The sequence below is a fragment of the Macaca thibetana genome, chromosome 2 (genome assembly GCF_024542745.1).
Source record: "Macaca thibetana thibetana isolate TM-01 chromosome 2, ASM2454274v1, whole genome shotgun sequence".
Taxonomy (NCBI): Eukaryota; Metazoa; Chordata; class Mammalia; order Primates; family Cercopithecidae; genus Macaca; species Macaca thibetana.
In genome coordinates, this window is record NC_065579.1 from 68,655,593 (window position 1) to 68,676,747 (window position 21,155).

Sequence of the window (21,155 nt, forward strand, 5' to 3'; positions counted from 1 at the left end):
CATTGGTATGAAACTCCAAACCATGAGAGCCGCTGTGCAAACTGCACCAAGCAAAGCTAGAGGGGTGGGGTTGCCTGAGACCTTGGGGGTCCAACCCCTGCACCAGTGTGCTCAGGATGTAGGTCATGGAGTCAATGAACATTATTCTCTAACCTTAAGATTTAATATCTTCCCTGATGGGCTTTTAGCTTGCTTTGAGAAAGTTACCCTGTTCTTCCTATTTCTCCCTTTTAGAATGAGAATGTGTACGCACTTCCTGCTCCACTACTGTACCTTGGGAGCAGATAACTTGTTTTTGATTTTAGAGCCTTACAGCTGGAAGAAGTTTGCCTTGAGTCTCAGATGAGACTTTGGACTTTGGCCTTTTCAGTTGATGCTGGAACAAGTTAAGACTTCGGGGACTATTGTGATGGAATGATTGTATTTTGCATTGTAAAAAGGGAGTGTGTTTTAGGGAAGCCAGAGGGAGAATGTTGTGGTGTGAATATGGTTTGTCTGCACTGAAAGGCATGTCATGTGTTGGTACCCAAGGTAGTACTGTTGGGAGGCAGTGCCCTTAAGATGTGATTAGGACATTAAGAATAATTAATGTTTTTGTTTGTTTGTTTGTTTGTTTCTTTGTTTTTCAGGTGCTCTTTCTTTCTCTCATGAGACTTGATTTGTTATCACACAGCAGACTGTTACACAGTGAGGGTGCTTCTCATGTTTGGTCTCTTTTTACATATGCTTATTTCCCCTTCTGCTTCTTCTCCACTGTTGTGATGCAGCATGAGGCTTTCACCAGAAGCTATCCAGATGCAGCTACCCAATCTTGAAGCACCCTTATTGGAGAACCATAAGCTAAATAAAACTCTTTCCTTTACAAATAACACAGTCTCAGGTATTCTGTTATAGTAACACAAAATGGATTAAGATAACAACCTACAGAATGGGAGAAAATAGTTGCAAATTATACATCTGGTAAGAGGTTAATATCCAAAATATATAAAGTAATCCTAGAATTCAACAGGAAAAGAAATAATCAACCCCATTTAAAAAATAAGCAAATAACTAGAATAGCTTTTCTCTAAAGAGATATACAAATGGACAATAAGTACACACAGAAATGCTCAACATCACTAATAATTGTGGAAATGCAAATCAAAACTACAATGGATCAGGTGCGGTGACTTACACCTGTAACCCCAGCACTTCAGGAGTTGGAGGCGGGTGGATCACCTGAGGTTAGGAGTTTGAACCAGCCTAACCAACATGGTGAAATCCCATCTCTACTAAAGATACAAAATTAGCTGGATGTGGTGGTGCATGCCTGTAATCTCAGCTACTCAGCAGGCTGAGGCAGGAGAATTGCTGGAACCTGGGAGGCGGAGGTTACAGTGAGCCGAGATCGTGCCATTACACTCCAGCCTGGGCAAAAAGAGAGAAAGTTTGTCTCAAGAAAAAAACAAACAAACAAACAAAAAAACTACCATGAGATATCACCTCACATCCATTAGAATTACTACTATCAAATAAATGGAAAATATTAAGTGCTGGCTAGGATGTAGAGAAATTGGTATCTTTCAGCACTGGTGGTGGGAATGTAAAATGGTACAGCTACTATGAAAAATAATATAGCAGTTCCTCAAAAAATTAAAAATAGTATTACCATATGATCCAGCAATTCTACATCTGTGTATATATCTAAAAGAACTAAAACCAGGATCTCAAAGAAATGTTTGCACACCCATGTTTATAACAGCATAATGCGTAATAGCCAAAAGGTGGAAGCTAGCCCAGCGTCTACTGACGCATGAATGAATAAACAAATGCATTATTTTCATACAATGGAATATTATTCAGCCTAAAAAGGAAGGAAATTCTCATACATGCTACCGACAACATAAATAAATCTTGAGGGTATCATGCCATATGAAATAGCCACAGAAAATACAAATACTATATGACTCCAATTACATGAGGTATACAGAGGTCTCAAATTAAAAAAAGAACACAGAATGGTGGTTGCCAGTGGCTGGAGGAAGGGATAAATGGGGGGTTGTTGTTTCATAAAAATACAGTTTCAGTTTTTCCAAATGAAAAAGTTCTAGACATTGGGTGCACAGCAATGTGAATGTTTTTACTACTGAATTGTATATTTCAAAATGGTTCACATGATACATTTTACGTTGTGTATCTTTTAATACAATTATAAATTGATTTTAACACAATTAGCACAATTAAAACAAATCTTAGAAATGCAAAACTAAAATAAAATAAAAATAAAACTAGAGTTATATTTTATTTTTGTTTAAAAAGTAATGCATCTAACTTGTTTAATTTGTTTTGGGTACAATTTATTCTATTTACTAAATAAATAGAAATAATAGAAGAAATTTCTTTCAGTTTATTTAGAAATATACAAATGTTTGTATGGTTTATGTGAACCAATGTGAATATGGTTTGTTAATTTGCAGACTATAAGACAATTTTACTTCAGAAATTATGGAAAGTAAGATAATAAGAAAATATAGTTTCAGGTCAGGATTCCAAAGGCCTCAGTATATATTGACCTTAAATATTCAAGAATCCAGTTAATGCTAAAAAGTGCTTCTAGTAACTACATGTATGCATTTATTTTTTTCCCCAAAGAGCTCCGTGTATTTTTCTTAGTTTTTATTACAATAATTAATCCAGTTGGGGGCAGAGTGAAGGGATGAGGGGTTCGTAGCAGTAGTAATACTACTAAGAAGTCAAGCAGCCTTTGAATTACTCCAGATGATGCATCTAAGTCAAACAAAAAACAATGTAGGCAAAATTAAAAATAGATGAACAATTTCTTCTAGAGATTGTTTGAAACAATGACCATTAAAGTTTTAAGCCAGAAAGAAGCAGAATAATTTTAAATTTTACGAGCAAAGGAAAATAAGCAAAACCTTTTGGTCCAAAGATATTTTGCTTTTGCAAAACATCAAAACCTTCTGTAGTGTGTAGATGATTTTGCCCAAGTCTAGGCTAATTGTTCTGATCGTGTTCAGAACACGATCTGAGCTAGGCTAAGCTACAGTGTTCAGTAGGTTAGGTGTATTAATTGGACTTTTGACTTTGATATTTTCAACTTACAATGGATTTACTGTGACATAACCTCTACTTAACTTGTGGAGCACCTGTAAATGGAAAAAAAAATACGAATGAAATTTGCAGATATTTTTAACATTCAGGTGCTTTTATAGCTGGAATTTCCATCAAATACTTTGTTTCTCTGGTCCCTTTATATGTTAAGATGTATTTAGGATTTCATAGGAATTAATTATCTAAACCTAATTTTGGCTAATACCTTTGCTCACAAGTACCGTATGTCTTTGACTACTAGGTAAGTTGCCAACACTTTCAGATTTGTTTTCCCAATTCTTAATTTGGGTTTTCATCATTCCTTAATCAGTCATTTTACTCCAAAGATGAGAAGAAAAAAATGACTTTGGAAATGAGGTGGTGTTTTCAAAAACATTTTAGGAAGTTGCCCATTATTAGAAGCAGATACAAATGTGGAAATGCAGTAAATGGCATGATCTAGAAATCAGAGTACTTGAGATCATTGATAGAATGAGTCATCTCTGCTTTTAAATGAGGCAAATCTGAAACCTCCAAGTATCCGTGATATTATTTTTTAGAGCAAGAGCTGCTGTGATAAAGGTAGTTCATCACTTCTAAGAAAGATACAAAACCAAATGAAACTGGCACTAACAATACATTTGTTCTTGTTCCAAAAGCTCTCTATTTGTATACCTGCAATCACATACTAATATAATTCTATACACACATCCTTTTCAAGCATAGAGTTGGATCAAATATTGTATCAATAAACTGCATAGGAGATAGTTTCTTAAGTTTTTGTTTTGTTTTTTGAAAATAGTTTTTTACTATTATTAATAGTGTGTTCCCTGAGATGAGTCCATCATATTGAGGAGTTGCTTATGACTTCACTAAGAGACAGTTTATTGGAGCTACAGGAATGGAAAGTATTGAGCAATGTATGGGGTAGACAAGTAAAAAGAGTAAATGTGGAACATGCCTTTTAGAAGTTTATGCTGATGGAAGAAAAGAGGACAGGGCAATAATGGTTAGATGACAATATGGGGTGACTTTTATAGTAAAAAGGTTATGATTTATAATTTTGGTAAAAAATTATCAGAAAATATTGAAACAAGTATAATTGAGGAAGAATATTTTACAGAATATGAGAGTATGTAATCTAATAAGAGCTTTGGAATATAGGGTTAGACTGTGTAGTTTAAAAAAAATAAATGTTCGGTGTTTGTCTCAATTTTCTGGCACAGAGTTTCTAAAACCCTTGTCATTTACTGTCTTTTTTAACTTTAATGAGATTCAGGAAGATTCCCTCGATAGCTTCAGGATGAGGTCTGATCATCAAAAAGACTAAGACAAAATTAAAGGGTTTGGACTTTTAGCACAATACTCTAAGCTCCAGGGAGCGGAGAGGGACTGGTGATTGAGTTCAATCACCAATGGCCAAGGGTTAATCAATTATATTTATATAATGAAATCTTTATTCAAACAGGAAAAATGTAAACGACAGGAGCCTGGGAGCTTTTGGGTTGGTGAAAACATGCAAGTACGGGAAGGGCGATGTGCCCTGAGAAGGATAGAAGCAGCACCTACAATCTCTCCCCCAACCCTATACCTCGCCCTGTGCATCTCATCCATTTGGCTATTCCTGAGTTGAAACATTTATAATAAAAGAGTAAACATAGATCATGTGTTTTTATGAATTTTGTGAACTGTTCTAGATAATGAACATAAATGGAAATAGTGTGAACCCTCAAATTTTCAATTAGCTGAATTTGTAGGTAATGTTAGAATCAAATTGAAGTGTTGAATATCTAGTTGGTGCTGAAGAATTCAAGAATTGCTCGGTATGGAAAAGGCAAACATCTGGTGTCAGAAGTGGTGTTGGGAAACACTGTCTCCAGCTGAAAGAGAGAAATTTCTTTCTTTGACAATCAAGGCAAAGAAGTATAGTTGCGTATATAAGTATATATTTTTAGATATGACATTTCATGCTCAGAGTTCTTTGTGTGTGTGTGTGTGTGTCTGTGTGTGTTTGTGTGTGTATGAAAGAGTAGGCTAAATTACATGGTAAATATAAATGCCGCAGGCTGTTAAGGAGCATAAGAAAAATGAAGCAAATTTTCATTAAGCAGGATAGGAGAGGAAGCAGTTAAGAGACAGTTAAAAAGTTTTCCAAACAATTTTTAGCACTTCATCAAAGTTAGAGAGCATATATATATTTGCAGTGGTACTGGCGTGTGTAGTACATAGTTTTTTCCAAGCGCTCTTGGTGGTTTAATTCCTGACAAATGTCTATGCCGTACCAAAATTAATTTGCTCTTTCATTTTTATTAATTTCAAATGTATCGAGTATATATTATTTGCCAGTCACTGAGTTAGACACAGGAAATATACAACAAATGAAAATTAGTTGTCATTTACATCAGTTAAGATTCAATCAGAATTAATAAGGAAGATCACAAATAGGATAAAGCTGCACTACATCAGCTGAAGCTGTCTTTTGCTCATTTTCTTATCAGCTTATTCACTTGTTTAATATGAAGCTTTAAGAGTTATTTGTATATTTTGGAGAAATCTACTTTATCGTTTCAAATTCCAATTATTACCTGTTGGTGTAAAGAAATGAAATTGGCTTTCACATATTAATCTTGTATCTTGCAACCTTATTCTAGTTGCTTTTTAGTTCCAGGAATTTATGTTTTTCTCTTTTCTTTTAGATTTTTTTTTTTTTTTTTTTTTTTTTTTTTTGAGACGGAGTCTTGCTCTGTAGCCCGGGCTGGAGTGCAGTGGCCGGATCTCAGCTCACTGCAAGCTCCGCCTCCCGGGTTTACGCCATTCTCCTGCCTCAGCCTCCGGAGTAGTTGGGACTACAGGCGCCCGCCACCTCGCCCGGCTAGTTTTTTGTATTTTTAGTAGAGACGGGGTTTCACCGTGTTAGCCAGGATGGTCTCGATCTCCTGACCTCGTGATCCGCCCGTCTCGGCCTCCCAAAGTGCTGGGATTACAGGCTTGAGCCACCGCACCCGGCCTTCTTTTAGATTTTATACACAGACAATCATGTCATCTTCAAACAAATAGAGGATTATTTATTTCCAATCTGTATAACTTTTCTTTCCTTTTCTTGTCTTGTTGTGTGACAAGATTGTCCTTCTTCCAGGACAATATAGAAAAGCAGTGAGAGTGGGTATCTTTCCCTTGTCCTAATCTTACCAGGGAAGTTTCAAGTTTCTCACCCTTAAGTAGGATGTTATCTGTAGGTATTTTGTAGACATTCTTCATCAAATTTACAAAGTTTTCAATTTTCCTAGTGTACTGAGAGTTTATCTTCAATGGGTGTGGTATTTACAATCCTTTTTTTCCCTCTGTCTATTAAGATAATATGATTCTTGTTCTTCAGTTTGTTGATGTAATGGATTACATTACTTGATTTTCCAACATTGAACTAGCCTTGCATGTGAGATAAATCCCACTCGGTGATGGTGTGTAATTATTTTTGCCCATTGTTGGATTTGATTTTGCTTGTTAAAGATTTTTGTATCTATGTTCATGAAAGACTCAGGTCTGTAGTTTTCTAATAATGTCTTTGTTTGATTTTGGTATGAGGGTAATGCTAGACTTACAGAATGAGTTATGAAGTTTTCTTTCTTCTCTAATGAAGCAGCAACATTGTCTGGGTAAATACCCAGGGTTTGTCATCTCTCACCAAGAATATTAATGACACTGACACACACACGGAATGGGTTAAGGTGCGGAAAGTTTAATAGGCAGAAGAAAGAAGAGAGGAGAGCAGCTCTCTCTTTTGCAACAGAGACATGTCCGAAAAAGGAAAACGCAGCAGACTGCGGCAGATTTTATAGGCAGACTTGAGGAGGCAATATCTGATTTACATAGGGCGTACAGATTGGTTTGAACAGTTGTGACATTTACATAGCATGGGGAAAGCTGGTCCACCCACCTTAATCTTATTAAGCAAATGGGCTTTCCACTTGGCCAAGGTCATCTTGTCTGCTCCTTATTGTACATGTGGCTGACAAAGAGAAGATGGAGCCACCATATTGATCATGCCTAGTCCCAGGTGCATTTTTTCCTATTGGCACAACTGCAGGCATTTACCTGTGCAAGCTTCCAGCTTTTTTATGTCTGCAGCTCGATATGACAGGTGCTCTTTGTTAGAAAAAAAATGATTTGGGGGCTGCTTTTCATTAAAAGTTAAATCTTACTGAGGACTACCCTCAGTAACTGCCCTCACTTCCTTACCCTCACTGCCTACATAATTTCTTTTTAACTCCTTTATCCCTGTCTTTAAAAAGATATTGTAGATAATTGACATAATGTCTTCTTACATATATGTAAGAATTTACTAGCGAATTCATTTGGGCCTATTACTTTCTGTTTTAGAAAGTTATTAATTATTGATTCCATTTTTAAAATAAATAATATGTCTATCAAGACTGTCTAATTTTTCTTTGGAAGTGTGTGTCTTAAAAGAGTTGTTCCATTTAATTAAATTTGTAGGCACAAAGTTGTTCATAATATTCTTTTATTATTCTTTATTAAAAACTTTTAGGTTCGGGTTTGCATGTGCAGGTTTGCTATATAGGTAAACTATGTGTCGTGGAGGTTTGGTGAAAAAAATTATTTCATCACCCAGGTGATAAGTATAGCGTCTAATAGGTGGTTTTTCAATCCTTAGCCTCCTCCCAGCCTCCACCCTGAGGCCCTGGTGTTCCCTTCTTTTTATCCATATGTACTCAGTGTTTAGCTTCCACTTATAAGTGAGAACATGCTGTGTTTGGTTTTCTGTTTTGTGTTAGTAGGCTTAGGATAATGGTCTCCAGTTCCATCTACGTCACTGCAAAAGACACAATTTCATTCTGTTTATGGCTGTGTGGTATTTCATGTTATATATATATACAACATTTTTTTTTTAATCCAGCCTGGCATTGATGGGCATTCATGTTGATTCTGTCTTTGCTATTGTGAATAGTGCTGTAATGAACATATGCATGCATGTGTCTTCATGGTATAATAATAATTATATTCCTTTGGGAATATATACCCAATGATGGAATTGCTGGGTCAAATGGTAATTCTGCTTTATGTTCTTTGAGAAATCACCAAACTGCTTTTCACAATGACTGACTAAGAGTTTGCATTCCCGCTGGCAGTTAATAAGTGCTCCCATTTCTCTGCAAGCTCATCAGCACCTGTTATTTTTTGACTTTTTAATGTTAAAAATAGTCATTCTGACTGATGTGAGAGATAGCTTAATTTCATTGTGGTCTGAGAACAGACATTGTATGACTTTTATTTGTTTTAAATTGTTAAAGTGTATTTTATGGCCCAAAACGTGATCTATTTTGGTGAATGTTCTATGTGAACTTGAAAATAATGTGTAACCTGCTATTGTTCGATGAGGTAGTCTATCGATGTCAATTATATACAGTTGATTGAGAGTGCTGTTGAGCTTTGATACCTACTGATTTTTATTTCAACTGTGGAATTAATGATTGTGTAGTTGCTGGGGATATGTCCACTTCTGATAGAGGATTGTTAAATGTTTCCAGCTATAACAGTAGATTCATCTATTTCTCCTTACAGTTGTTGTATCCGTTTTGCCTCATGTATTCATGCTCTGTTGTTATGTACATATACATTAAGGATTATTACGTCTTCTTGAAATATTAATCCCTTTATCATTATGTAACACCCCTCTTTGAAAACTGGCTTTCTGAAGATAAGGGTTTAAGAGGAGGAGAGATTTCAGGAGTAGATGAGATAATGAGTTTAGCATTACACATGTGTAATTTGAGCTGCGTTAGGTGCATACTGGTAGAAATGTCAGATAAACAGTTGGATATTTGTGTTTGAAGCTCTAATAAGAGGTCAGATATGAAGATATAGATCAGTGGTTCTCATATCCTAGTGCACATCAAAGCACCAGGAGATCTTGTTAAAATGGAGCTTTCAGAGTCCCATTTCCTACAATCTTGATTTCTGAGGCTTATCCTTAACAACTGAAAAGTAGTTTCATCAGCCAAGCTGGAGTTATTTTGAAAAATATTTTGGAGAAAATATCAGCATATAGAAATATAACATTGTTGAGATTGTGAGAATAAAAGAGTTTACTTAAGCAAAGTGGAAAATTATCATAGTTAAAACTAGAACAGCAATAAAGAGGATAAACATTGAACAGACTAGCTGAGAAAGATGATCCCTCAAAGGCAACTGGAAATTTGGGGGAAGAGAAAGTTCTGAGGAACACCAAGAGCTTGGGAAGGAGTCATGAAAGTCACTCTTGACTTCCGCGAGTGAAAAATGAAAACTAGTGCCAGATGCAGCAGATAATTCAAGAATGACATCTACCTATAAATGTAATTTGGTTTATCAATAAGCCATTTGTAAGGCCAATTTTCAACTAAGACAAGGTAATGGAGGGAGTGTTTTAAGAAATTTATTCATTTATTCATCTATTTTTGTTGATTTCTTATCATAAGTCAGGCTTTATTCTAACCACTGGGAAGGTAACTTGAACAGGAAAAAAAATGAATTTACATTCAAATGACAGAGAATTAACAACAATAACAAAAGGTAAATACATAGTGACTTGTATGGTGACCAGTGCTATAAAGACTAATAAAGCAGGAAAAAATGTAGTGCCAAGAGAAGAAGAATTACTATTTTACGTAGGGTAGTCACAGATGCATCTCTAGTAAGATGGGATTTGCAGTGAGATAAAGGAAGCGTAGAAATAAGCCATACATAAATCTGGAAAAAAGAGCATGACAGAAAAAACAAAAACAAAAACAAAAACAAAAACAAAAACAAAACAGCAAAATGTAAAGGCCCTGTAAAGGCCCTGTAAAGGCCCTGTGTTGTATGGATATGTGAACTGTTTCAACATCAGCAAGGAGATGAGCGTGGGTGAAAAGTAGAGTGGTAGGAGATAGGATAGAATGATAGTAGGGTTCTAGAGCATGTAAGGTCTTTCAGGATTTTGCAAGTTATTTGACTTTTATTCTGAATAAAAGTTTTGCAAAGAGGAGTAAAATTATATGCCTTATGTCTTAATATGATTAATCTGAATATTGGTTGAGAGTAGACTATAAAGAGTTAAGAGCAAATAAAGGGTTTCCATATAAAATTTATTAAAATTTCAGTGAGAGGTGGTGGTTGGGACCAAGAGGATCAAAAGAAGTAGTAAGAAGCTACTGAAATTGTTGTGTATACTGAAGGCAGCACGACATTCATTCAATGGTGAACAGGATGAATATTGTGAAATGATAACTTCAAGAATAATTCCAAATATTTAAGCCTAAGAAGCCGAAAGGGTTGAATGATTATTTACTTAAATAATGGGGATGACTATGATGGGGACGGGAATGGATTAGATATTCAGTATTTGAAATGTTATGTTTAAGGAAACTGTTTAAACACCCAAGTAGTATTGTTAAAAACAAAATTAAATATATGAGTCTAGAGTTCAAGGAAGAGTTAGGGCTGGGGATATACATTTGGGAGCCATTATCATATAGACACCATGAGTTTGGATCAAGTCACCTAAAATGTTAGTAAAAAGAGAGAAGAAAAAAGGTCCATGAACTGAGACCTGGGCCACTTTAGAAGTTAAGTAGTTGAATCATACGCTATTTCACTTTTTAATTTTTTGAGGAACCTCGTAACTGTTCTCTATAGTGGTTGCACTAATTTATATTCCTATCTATGTTAAGTGAAATAAGTCAGGCACAGAAAGACATGTTCTCAATTATTTGTAGAATCTAAAAATATGTATAAAAAAATTAAACTCATGGATATAGAGTGTAGAAGGATCTTTACCAGAGGCTGGGAGGAGTACCAGGGAGCTGGGTGGCAAGGAGGTGGCAATGGTTAATAGGTACCAAAAACAGAAAGAATGAATAATACCTACAATTTGATAGCACAACAGGGTGATAATAGTCAGTAATAGTTTAACTGTACATTTTAAAATAACTTAAAAAGTGTAATTGGATTGCTTGTAACTCAAAGGATAAATACTTGAGAGGATGGATACCCCATTCCCCATGACATGCTTATGCCACATTGCATGCCTTATCAAAATATCTTATGTACCCCACAAATAAATACACCTACCATGTACCAACAAAATTCAAAAATTAAAAAAAAATTAATAAAAAAGAAGTTAAGTAGTTGATCAAGGAGACAGAAAAAGAGACTGAGAGGATACGGTCAGAGATATAGGAAAAGACTTTGAGCTACTGGGCTATTCCTAATAGCACACACATATTTTGATATTTCTTCCATTTAAAAACTCATACTAATTTCATGTTTTCTTCCAGCTCTCCTCACATTTTCCCCATCTCTGTAAGTAACACTTCCTGAAATTGTAGTCTTTTCTCCCTGTTTCCTGTTTATCTCTTACCATTCCCTCATGGGCTTACTTCAAGTGGGCTTTTAGTCCAAAAATCTATCACAAATGTACATTCCAAGTTCTTACATAATCTACCAAGCCCCAGAGATCTGGCTTTCTTTTTTTAAAGTTTCTTTGAGTCAGGGTCTCACCCTGCCACCCAGGCTAGAGAGCAGAGGCCAAATGATGGCTCACTGCAGCCTCAAACTTCTTGACTCAAGCAGTCCTCCTGCCTCAGCCTCCCAAAGTACTGGGGTTACAGGTATGAGCCACCTTGCCTGGCCTGTTACTTCTTTGATATTGTGCCCTTGTTCAGATTTATTTGTCCTCAGCCACATTGCCTTTTTTTTTTTTTTTTTTTTTTTTTTTTTTTTGAGACGGAGTCTCCCTTTGTTGCCTAGACGGGAGTGACGGGAGTTCAATGGCGCGATCTCGGCTCACTGCAAGCTCCGCCTCCCGGGTTCAAGCCATTCTCCTGCCTCAGCCTCCTGAGTAGCTGAGACTACAGGCGCCCGCCACCTCGCCTGGCTAATTTTTTGTAATTTTAGTAGAGACGGGGTTTCACCGTATTAGCCAGGATGGTCTCGATCTCCTCACCTCCTGATCCGTCCGCCTCGGCCTCCCAAAATGTTGGGATTACAGGTGTGAACCCACATTGCCTTTCTTAATGTTTCTCCCTGATGTAATTATTACACATGGTATGACTTTCCCAGAACGTCACATCTACCCCATGAATATATACACCTACTATACACCTGTAACAATTGAAAATAATAATTAACTTAAAAAAATTGAGCATGTTCTTGAATTAGAACTTCTATAATTGCTCTTCCCTCTTCCTGGAAAGTTATTCTCTCAGGTGTCCACGTGATGTAATTTATATTTTTTCAGGCCTTTACTCATTTTCTCAGTGAGATTCTACCTGGTCACTCTATTTAAAATTGCCAACATTATTTTCTCTTTAATCAATTTATACACCATATATTTTACTTAATACTCCTTGCTTATTGTTTTTTCAGCCAAAAATAGAAAGTGAATTCCGTATTTTCTATCTATAGAACAGTGACTGATACATAATTATCACTCAATACATTGTTGCTGACAAATACATAATGAATATAACCTCTTTCCTTTGCATGACCAGCATCTTCCGCTTTTCTAGATAATTCCTATCAGCATAGAAACATGATTTTAATATTACTCATCTTTTAAAAAATATATTATAAACCTTTAACTTCCCATGTTTACCACTGATTTTTCCTGATCTTATAATAGCAAAACTTAATCTAAAATGTATATTTTTATAATTGCTATTTCCTCTTCCTAACGTCTCTTCCATGCCGTATGTGACTAAAATCAGCCTTCCAATTACACCTGTCCACTTGTCTCTTGTGACTTTTTCATTGTAAAAGAACATTCACATCTTCATTCTCTTTGTATTCAAACCACAGCAGTATTCAATATAATTGGACATTCCCTACTTCTTGACACACACTCTCCTGGCTTTTAAGATGACATATTTATACTTGCTGTCTCAGGTTTTGCTGGTTTGTACCAGTCTGTCTTCTGTATGCCTGATAGGCATAACCTACTTTATAATCCTGTTTTTCACCTTCAGAGAGGTATAGGAAAATTTTCAGATTCCTTTTAATCAGAGGAGACTCATAGTTGGCACACTACAAAATTATAGAAATATGTTCAAATGTGTTATAGGCTAAAATACGAAAAATGTTCACCATATCTTCCCAGGTCTAATTTATTAGTAAATATTATCTGCTTTACCTTCAAAATATATTTTATATCCATTTGTCTGTTTATCTTTACTGCTTAGTTCAAGCTACCTTCATCTTTTATGTGGAATATTGAAATAGCTATGCGATCTTTTGTGGCCACATTTGCCCCTGTTCCATACATTTCTACACAGTCCTAGAATGGTCTTTAAAAAAATATATTGATATTAGCGAGAGTGGTGGCTTGTGCCCATGATCCCAGCTACTGGGGAAGCTGGGCTGGGTGGATCACTTGAGGCAAGACCAGCATGGGCAACATAACAAGACCTCATTGCTAACAAAAATTAAAAATAGCTGGGCATGGGGGTGCATGACTATATTCCTAGCCACTTGGTAGACTGAGACAGGAGGATCACTGAAGCCTAGGAGTTGAGGCTGCAGTGAGCTACGATTGTGCCACTGCACTCCAGTTTGGATGACAAGGTGAGACGGTCTCAGATAGATAGATAGATAGATAGATAGATAGACAGATAGATAGATAGATAGAGAGAGACAGATAGATATAAATAGGTATTCAACCACTCAGAATACACAGTGGTGTTCCACTGCACTTCTACTAAGTCTAAATCCTTACCATGATATACAAGGTTCTAGAAGATCTGGTTCTCTTAACTTGATATCAGTCTCAAGAAACTCCTATAATTTGCCTATCAAGGATTTTCATGCCCTAAATCTTTGCTTGATTTTTCCCGTTGCTGCAAGATTCTACTCCTGACAATACCCCTATGAAAACATAAGGCTAATTCCTTGTTATCATTCAGTTCTCATCTTAAAAGTACTTTCTCATATAAACCTTGCCTAATCAAAATAATTAGCCTCTCTTTCATCAGCCCATCGTGTTATTCTATCACTCTGTTTTATTTTATTTTCTCTTCATGGGACTTAAATTGTTGTATTTTGATATTTTTCTGTTCTCTTCACTCTAGAATGAAAGCCAAGCATATTCCATCATTTCCTAGAACCTAGATAGAGCACATACAGGAATTAGCAAAATAAGGTACATTTTTAGTTTTAATTCAAAGATAACATTTAGTTGAGGAATGAAGTGAAAATTCTCCTTTCTCTTTTTTGGAACATGGGTACGGTCAGCAGCCTCCAAGATGACTCCTAAAGATTCCTACCACTTAGTATTTATACTCTTATGTAATTCTTTCCCCTTGAGGGTGGCTGATTTAATGATTTGTTTCTAATAAACAAAATATTACAAAAGTGATGGGGTGTCATTTCTGATTAGGTTACAAAAGACTGTGGTCTGGTTTGGGTGCCTTGTCTTACACTCTCATTCTCTCATTCACTTGTTCTGAGGGAATCAAGCTACAGTGTTTTAAGGTGCTCATATGTCAAAGAACTGATGTTTTCAGCCAGGATCCAGCAAGGACCTGAGGTCATCCAAAAGGCATGTGAGTTTGGAAGAAATCTTTCCCCAGCTGAGATCTGAGATAATTGCAACACTGGAGTGCAATTTCCTGAGAGATGTTGAGCCAGAACCACCACACTGAGCAAAACAAGATTCCTAACCTGAGAGAACTGTGAGATGATAAACATTTTGTTTTAAACCAATATATTTTAGAAAATTTATCACACAATGATAGATAACAAATACATACAATGGAAACATCTTCGGTATTCTAGACTTGGGTAGGGTGGTTAGTAGGATATTTTCTTTAGTCAGAAGTCAGAATAAGTAAAGGAAATTAACAATCAATAGTTCAGAGAAGGCCGTAAGATAGAAACTTGCTAAGGAAACACTGTACCTATCTTTATATAGAGAGAGATGTAATTTTAGTCGAATATATATATATATATTCTCTCTCTCTCTCTCTCTCTATATATATATATAGGTTCTCCTTCTCCAGCCACTTACTAAGCTATAATGATAATAAAGGGACAAAGAGACTGGGAATTGAACATCAATCATAATGAAATGGCTCCATAATTCAAAGACAAAAAAACCCATGGTTTCCTTTTTGGATTTAAAGAAGCAATAAACATTTACCAAATAAACCAATAAACAATAATATACTTTTACATAGCCTAAGATAAAAGCCATTTGTCTATATTATGGTTCTGATAAAAATATACAATTCTCACTCACAAAAAGATTTTATCATGGGATCAGGAGCAACTACAGGTGTTTATTTCCAGTCAGAATAACTGAAAAATTTCAACTGGACTTCCAATGTTTATATAAACCTGGTTGCTTCTACAGAAAAGTAAATAGTTTAATTACCCTTTGCCACGATTCCTGTTTGGAAAGTTAGCTTTCTGAAAGTATTGATGGGTGTATATTTCAGGGACATTAAATAATGAAACAGAAAATTACATGACTTGTCAGTTCATTATGCTAAAAAGATTTAAAAGGTAAATCAGATTTTATAAATCATAGCAAATGTACACACTGAAGGATTCAACACATCTTTAGAACACTTCAGGTATATGAGGAGAAAAAATGTAACTTTATTCTTGAGCTGATTCAGCAAAGTAGAAATAATTTTGACATTTGTAGTTTCTAGATGAGGATTAATGTAAGAATAAAAATTCTTTCAGGAAGTGTGTGTTTGTGATTTAAAAGTTTATGCTGAACAGTTTGAAAGTAGGAAGACTACTTTTACAACCAAGAAAAAAAAAAATGAACTGAATTGAACTGAATGACTAAATCAACAAATAGTAAACCTCTGCTCATATTATTAATATAGACTTTCCTCTCATATTACTGTTAAGCACAGAAATAGCATCATATCATGCAATCTGAGAAACTTCCATGCCTGGGGTCAACACCAATTAAGATTGGGTGGCTGGTAGAGTGGAGATGGTAGTCGTAGAGCTGATAGAATTTTGGTGTTAGCATTTGCTCATAGGCTGTTTTTTGACAACTTTTTAAAAGGCAGTTATTCTGTGTCAAATATAATTTCCAGTTTAAATTAAAAATAAAGGCCTAGGATATAATGGTAACCATGCAAGTATCTTGATTTTATATTTTTTATTCATTTTTATTTTTGAAAATAATTGTATAACCTTTTATTGTATGAAATATGTAAGTTGGGTGGTTTATGCATTTTGTCATATATTGACTGACATTTAAGTATATGTAGATTTATTAAATTGAGGATTATATCATAATTTGCATTCTATAAGTAATATTTCAACTCAGTTGCTCTTTGTGATTAGTGAACAGAAAGTTTACATTTAATGTTATAAATTTAAAACTATCTTTTATTGGTATAAATATCTGAGGGTAAGCAAGGTAAGTAAAAATGTAAATATCAAGTTTGTCAATGTGAATTAATTACTGTAAATTATATAATGTTTAAAACACATTTTAAGACTAAAAAAATTGCATAAAAAGAAATAATTAATTTTTATATACTTCTATCATGTACTTAAAAATATTTAGACCTTTGTTCAATGACAATGATTACAACTTTATTTTCAGTATTAGGGTCTATGTAGAAGTTAACAATGTCATCATCTGTCATAAAATGAAGGGAATTCATCACGTTGTTATAGGACTAAAAATGCAACTTTCTGTACCATATTTTATTTTTTACAATTCATACTTTGTTTATAATTGCATTTGTTTTCAATTTTTTGGCATTTCTCATAGTTATTTTGTCTCTGGGTTAGATTGGTTTTTGTAGATCTGAGTTAAATTCATCATTTGGGAAGAGAATATTACCTAGAAAGATTAAAGCAGCACCTTAAGCCATTGAGAGATACTGTAATAGTACTAAGACAAAATATTTTAAAAGATGAAAGTTCCTATAAAGTAAAATTGTACGTACAGTCAGGATAGAGTGAGAATTGTGCTTCCAGGAATTACTGCATAAACATTAGTTGAAAAGGATTTCCCTGTGGTTTAGCATTATTATATTACATGAAATATGAAGCTTTTACATTTTCTTTGGAGTCATCTCTCATTGGCCATGTTATACCAAGAATTTGAGGATATTGTGTTCTAAGGGTGTTAGTTGTTCCTTGGACCCACTTTTCTACCTTGTGGGACTCATTGAGTATCAAATCATTCTTGCAGATTTTTCTAACATAAAAAAAAAAATCACTGCTTTTAAAGACTTCAGGTTATTTCATTATCTTCCTTGAGTATCTGAAACATTCTAATCCATTTGAATGATGCTAACTTTGAACATGAGTCAGTCTTCTTTAAAAATCCACTTGTAATAATTTCTTGTGACTCTCCACCGACTGAATACAACAAGTTTAGTGAAAAACATTTAGTTCTAGAATTTTACGGTGCTGAACTGAATCACTCAGTATTGGATATATTTAGTAGAAGAAAGGACTAAAGACTATAATCCAGGAAAAATATGTCATTCGAAGACAGGACATGAAAATCCTATGGTTATTAGAATTTACTACCTACATACAGTTTTCCCTCACAGAGTGGTAAAGACCTCCAGCAGGATTCTGCCATGCTATTTTTATTTCCAATTGAAATGTCATAAATAATATTATTCATCTAAGTATTCCTGTATTCATATATATTATTAAATTTAAAATATATGTGTCTCAAACCCCAGAGACAATAAAAGGATAGATACAGAGTTTTGGTTTTTAGAGGTCCATTATATAAATGTCATCCTTAATTTCATTTCCACTAATGCACATATTCAGTCCAAACTTCTGATGGGTCGATGAGTTTACAAGAAGGCCTCTCTATTAGAGATAACTTTAGTCATGTTTTTGATAGAATGTCGCTAGGAAATTACTATAGTTATAGGTTTCACTGGCTGTAGGGATGCCTGTGTATGTTATTTCTTTTTGTGTATGCGGTCTGAAAATTTTGCTTACATTGTTGACATTTTTCAGTTCTGCCATACAAATCCTCGATGCAACGTTTTATAATTGGTTTTCATCATTTTTAGGATGCCTTGTGGTTGTTTTCAGAACTGGTGACAACAGCTATACAATGTATCTTTGCATAAGAATACACTTGTATAATAAGTTATATATTTTTTAGAGAAATTGCATGGCCTTACAAACTTTCTCATTCATTCATTTTCTTTCTTCTTAATATGTTCCATAAAGCAAATTTCTAACATTATTATAATCAAAATAATTATTGAAATAATAAATACTTTCACATATCATAAAGATTATCTTACTCTGCAGCTACAAAATATGTAGCTCATTAATATTTAAACAATCACAATTTTCTATTAACATTATAGCAATTTTTCTACTACTAGATCAGGAATTAGCTATTTTATGTAAAATGTCTTTGTAAGGCAAAACAATAGTATTGTATATACTTTTCTAAATATTGTCAAGTTTGATTTTGCTTAAATTTAAGAGTACATGTGACACTTTGTTTGAAGAATAAGTTGGTTTTAAGTTTATACCAAACAAAAGAATGTCTTTTGTTTTGCAAAATCTGAAACTTTGATCTTTCTAATTGTGACTTCTTATAAATATGTTTTATATAAATATTCTATGAATTGGTTATTAACAAGGTAAAGAAAGATATGTAAGCTGATTCTTAAACATTAATTTGCTGAAGATAAACTTTTTTAAAATCGTGTTTTCACTCATACGTGGGAATTGAACAATGAGATCACTTGGACACAGGAAGGGGAACATCACACATCGGGGCCTATTGTGGGGAGGGGGAAGGGGGGAGGGATAGCATTAGGAGATATACCTAAAGTAAATGACGAGTTAATGGGTGCAGCACACCAACATGGCACATGTATATATATGTAACAAACCTGCACATTGTGCACATGTGCCCTAGAACTTAAATTATATAAAAAAAATTTAACACATGTTATCAAAAAGGAGCTGAAATATCTCAGGCATAAAAGACATCTCTGGAGGTCATTATTCTGTTTCCAGAAAGTACTACAACTAAATTATCTCTGACAGATTGATATATTTTCTGCATTTGTAGCTCTCTGGAGAGAGGTTCTATATATTTAACAATTCTCACTGTGAGGGATATTTTAAGTATTTCAAATTTAAAGTGCTCGTGTTTCAGATTCAGATTATTATTATATCATCAACATTATTTTGGTTCTGGCTTCAGTAAAAAGGTGAAAAACATTTTTCCATCTTCTGATAATATTTCATATTTATAAAATTATTATTAAGTTATACCTCAGCTTTTTTCATTTATGTTTTAAATCCTTTTATTATCTCATCATGATCATCTTTGACTGTTTATCAGAAATGGTTCTCTTTTGCACATTGACTACTATTTTATAGATCACATACAAGTTAATATAAATCATGCCTGTAAATTTCAGCCTGCTTATTTTTTATCATCTAGTCAGATATGAGCTAGATATATTGTTACCAAGTTTGGAGAGGCTTGGGATAAGCTAGTTTCAAAACTGGCTGTTAGCATCCCTCAGTTGTGTTTTAGGAGCTGAGGACACCCTTAAAAAAGGGAGGCAGTTATATTTCATGAGCATTAAAAATAAACTTAAATTCTCATCAAATTAGTGAATATGTTTGGAACAGTGTGAATTACATATGTGCTACATGAAGTATACAGAATTCATTTGAAGTATGAAGTCTGGCCTTACCTCAAAAGGCAGTCATTCAATTAAGCAGTTAAACATGAGCCACTGTAAGAAGTTTGTTTGATACTTAGAGAGAGAAAGGCAATGTGTATTAAAATTCCACGACCATTATCTCAGGAGTGTTGTGTTATTATTGGCTGGGGGCCTGCTGGAAAGCTAGAAATGTATCTAAAATGTGGCAGGTGGTTAATTAGGGCATATGATTACATATATATAAATTTGTTAAAGCGTTCACTTATGGTAAACTATACCTCAATTAAAAAAAATATGCACAAAGAAAATAAATAATGACTGGAAATATGAGCCTCTAAAATCAAAGTTACAATAGCAGATATTCAAATTTGCAGAGCTGATTGTCAACCGGACTGATTGCAATAGAATCAAGTCTCACTAGCTCATTGGAAGTAGGATTTGTTAAGGAAATGATGGTTAATGATTTTTCAGCATAATAACAGCCCAGTTAATGTGTAGGTGCAAGTGTGTATCCATTGGTGTATGTTTTTACATGCATATTTTTATTGTAAAATTAATATGTTTATTGAAAACAAGAAAGAACAGAAAATATGAAATTAAGAAAAGATGAACATAATTCCGTTCAAAATTACATTCAACAATGCATTATTTCAAATTTTTTTATCTTAATCCATTTGCTTGAAAGCATTGATATGTGCTCCAAATTTCCTCCCAGATTCCACTTGGGGAAATATTTAGTATATTGGATTATGAAATAATTTATCTGTATCTATATTATTAGTAAAGTTCTTAAAATTTACAGCCTGTTACTGTCTATGTGATTAATGATGTTGTTCACATGATTAAAATCCAAAGATAAAATATGATTATATTTTAGGGGTGAAAGTTAGGAAGCAAAATAGCATATTAATACATTTAACTAAAGTATTCATTTGGATAATCAAGGTCAAATACTTCAAAAATAATAATTTTAAAGTGAGTACTTTCAAAAAATAAATTAGTGAAAATGATTTACTTTGTTTCTTAAAAAGAATTATTGAAAAAAATTCTACCATCAACAAATAGTTGTTCTATGCCTAGTTTGTTTTTATCACTGAATAAGACTGAGCCCTTGACCTCAAATTTTTTCCTGCATCACCATTCGCTGTTAGGTTTACCTATACAAACCTTTATTTATTCAACATATATAAAATAATTAGTATGCAGTAGATGTTATTCTAAGTATTTGGTAGATACGAGCAAATTTAATAATCAAAACAACTCTAAGAGGTAATTAGTACTATTATCTCCATTTTATTACTCAGGAAACCAAAGCACAAAGAGAGAGAGAAAATAAAGAGAAAGAAAGAAAGAAGAAAAAGGAAGAAATACAAAGAC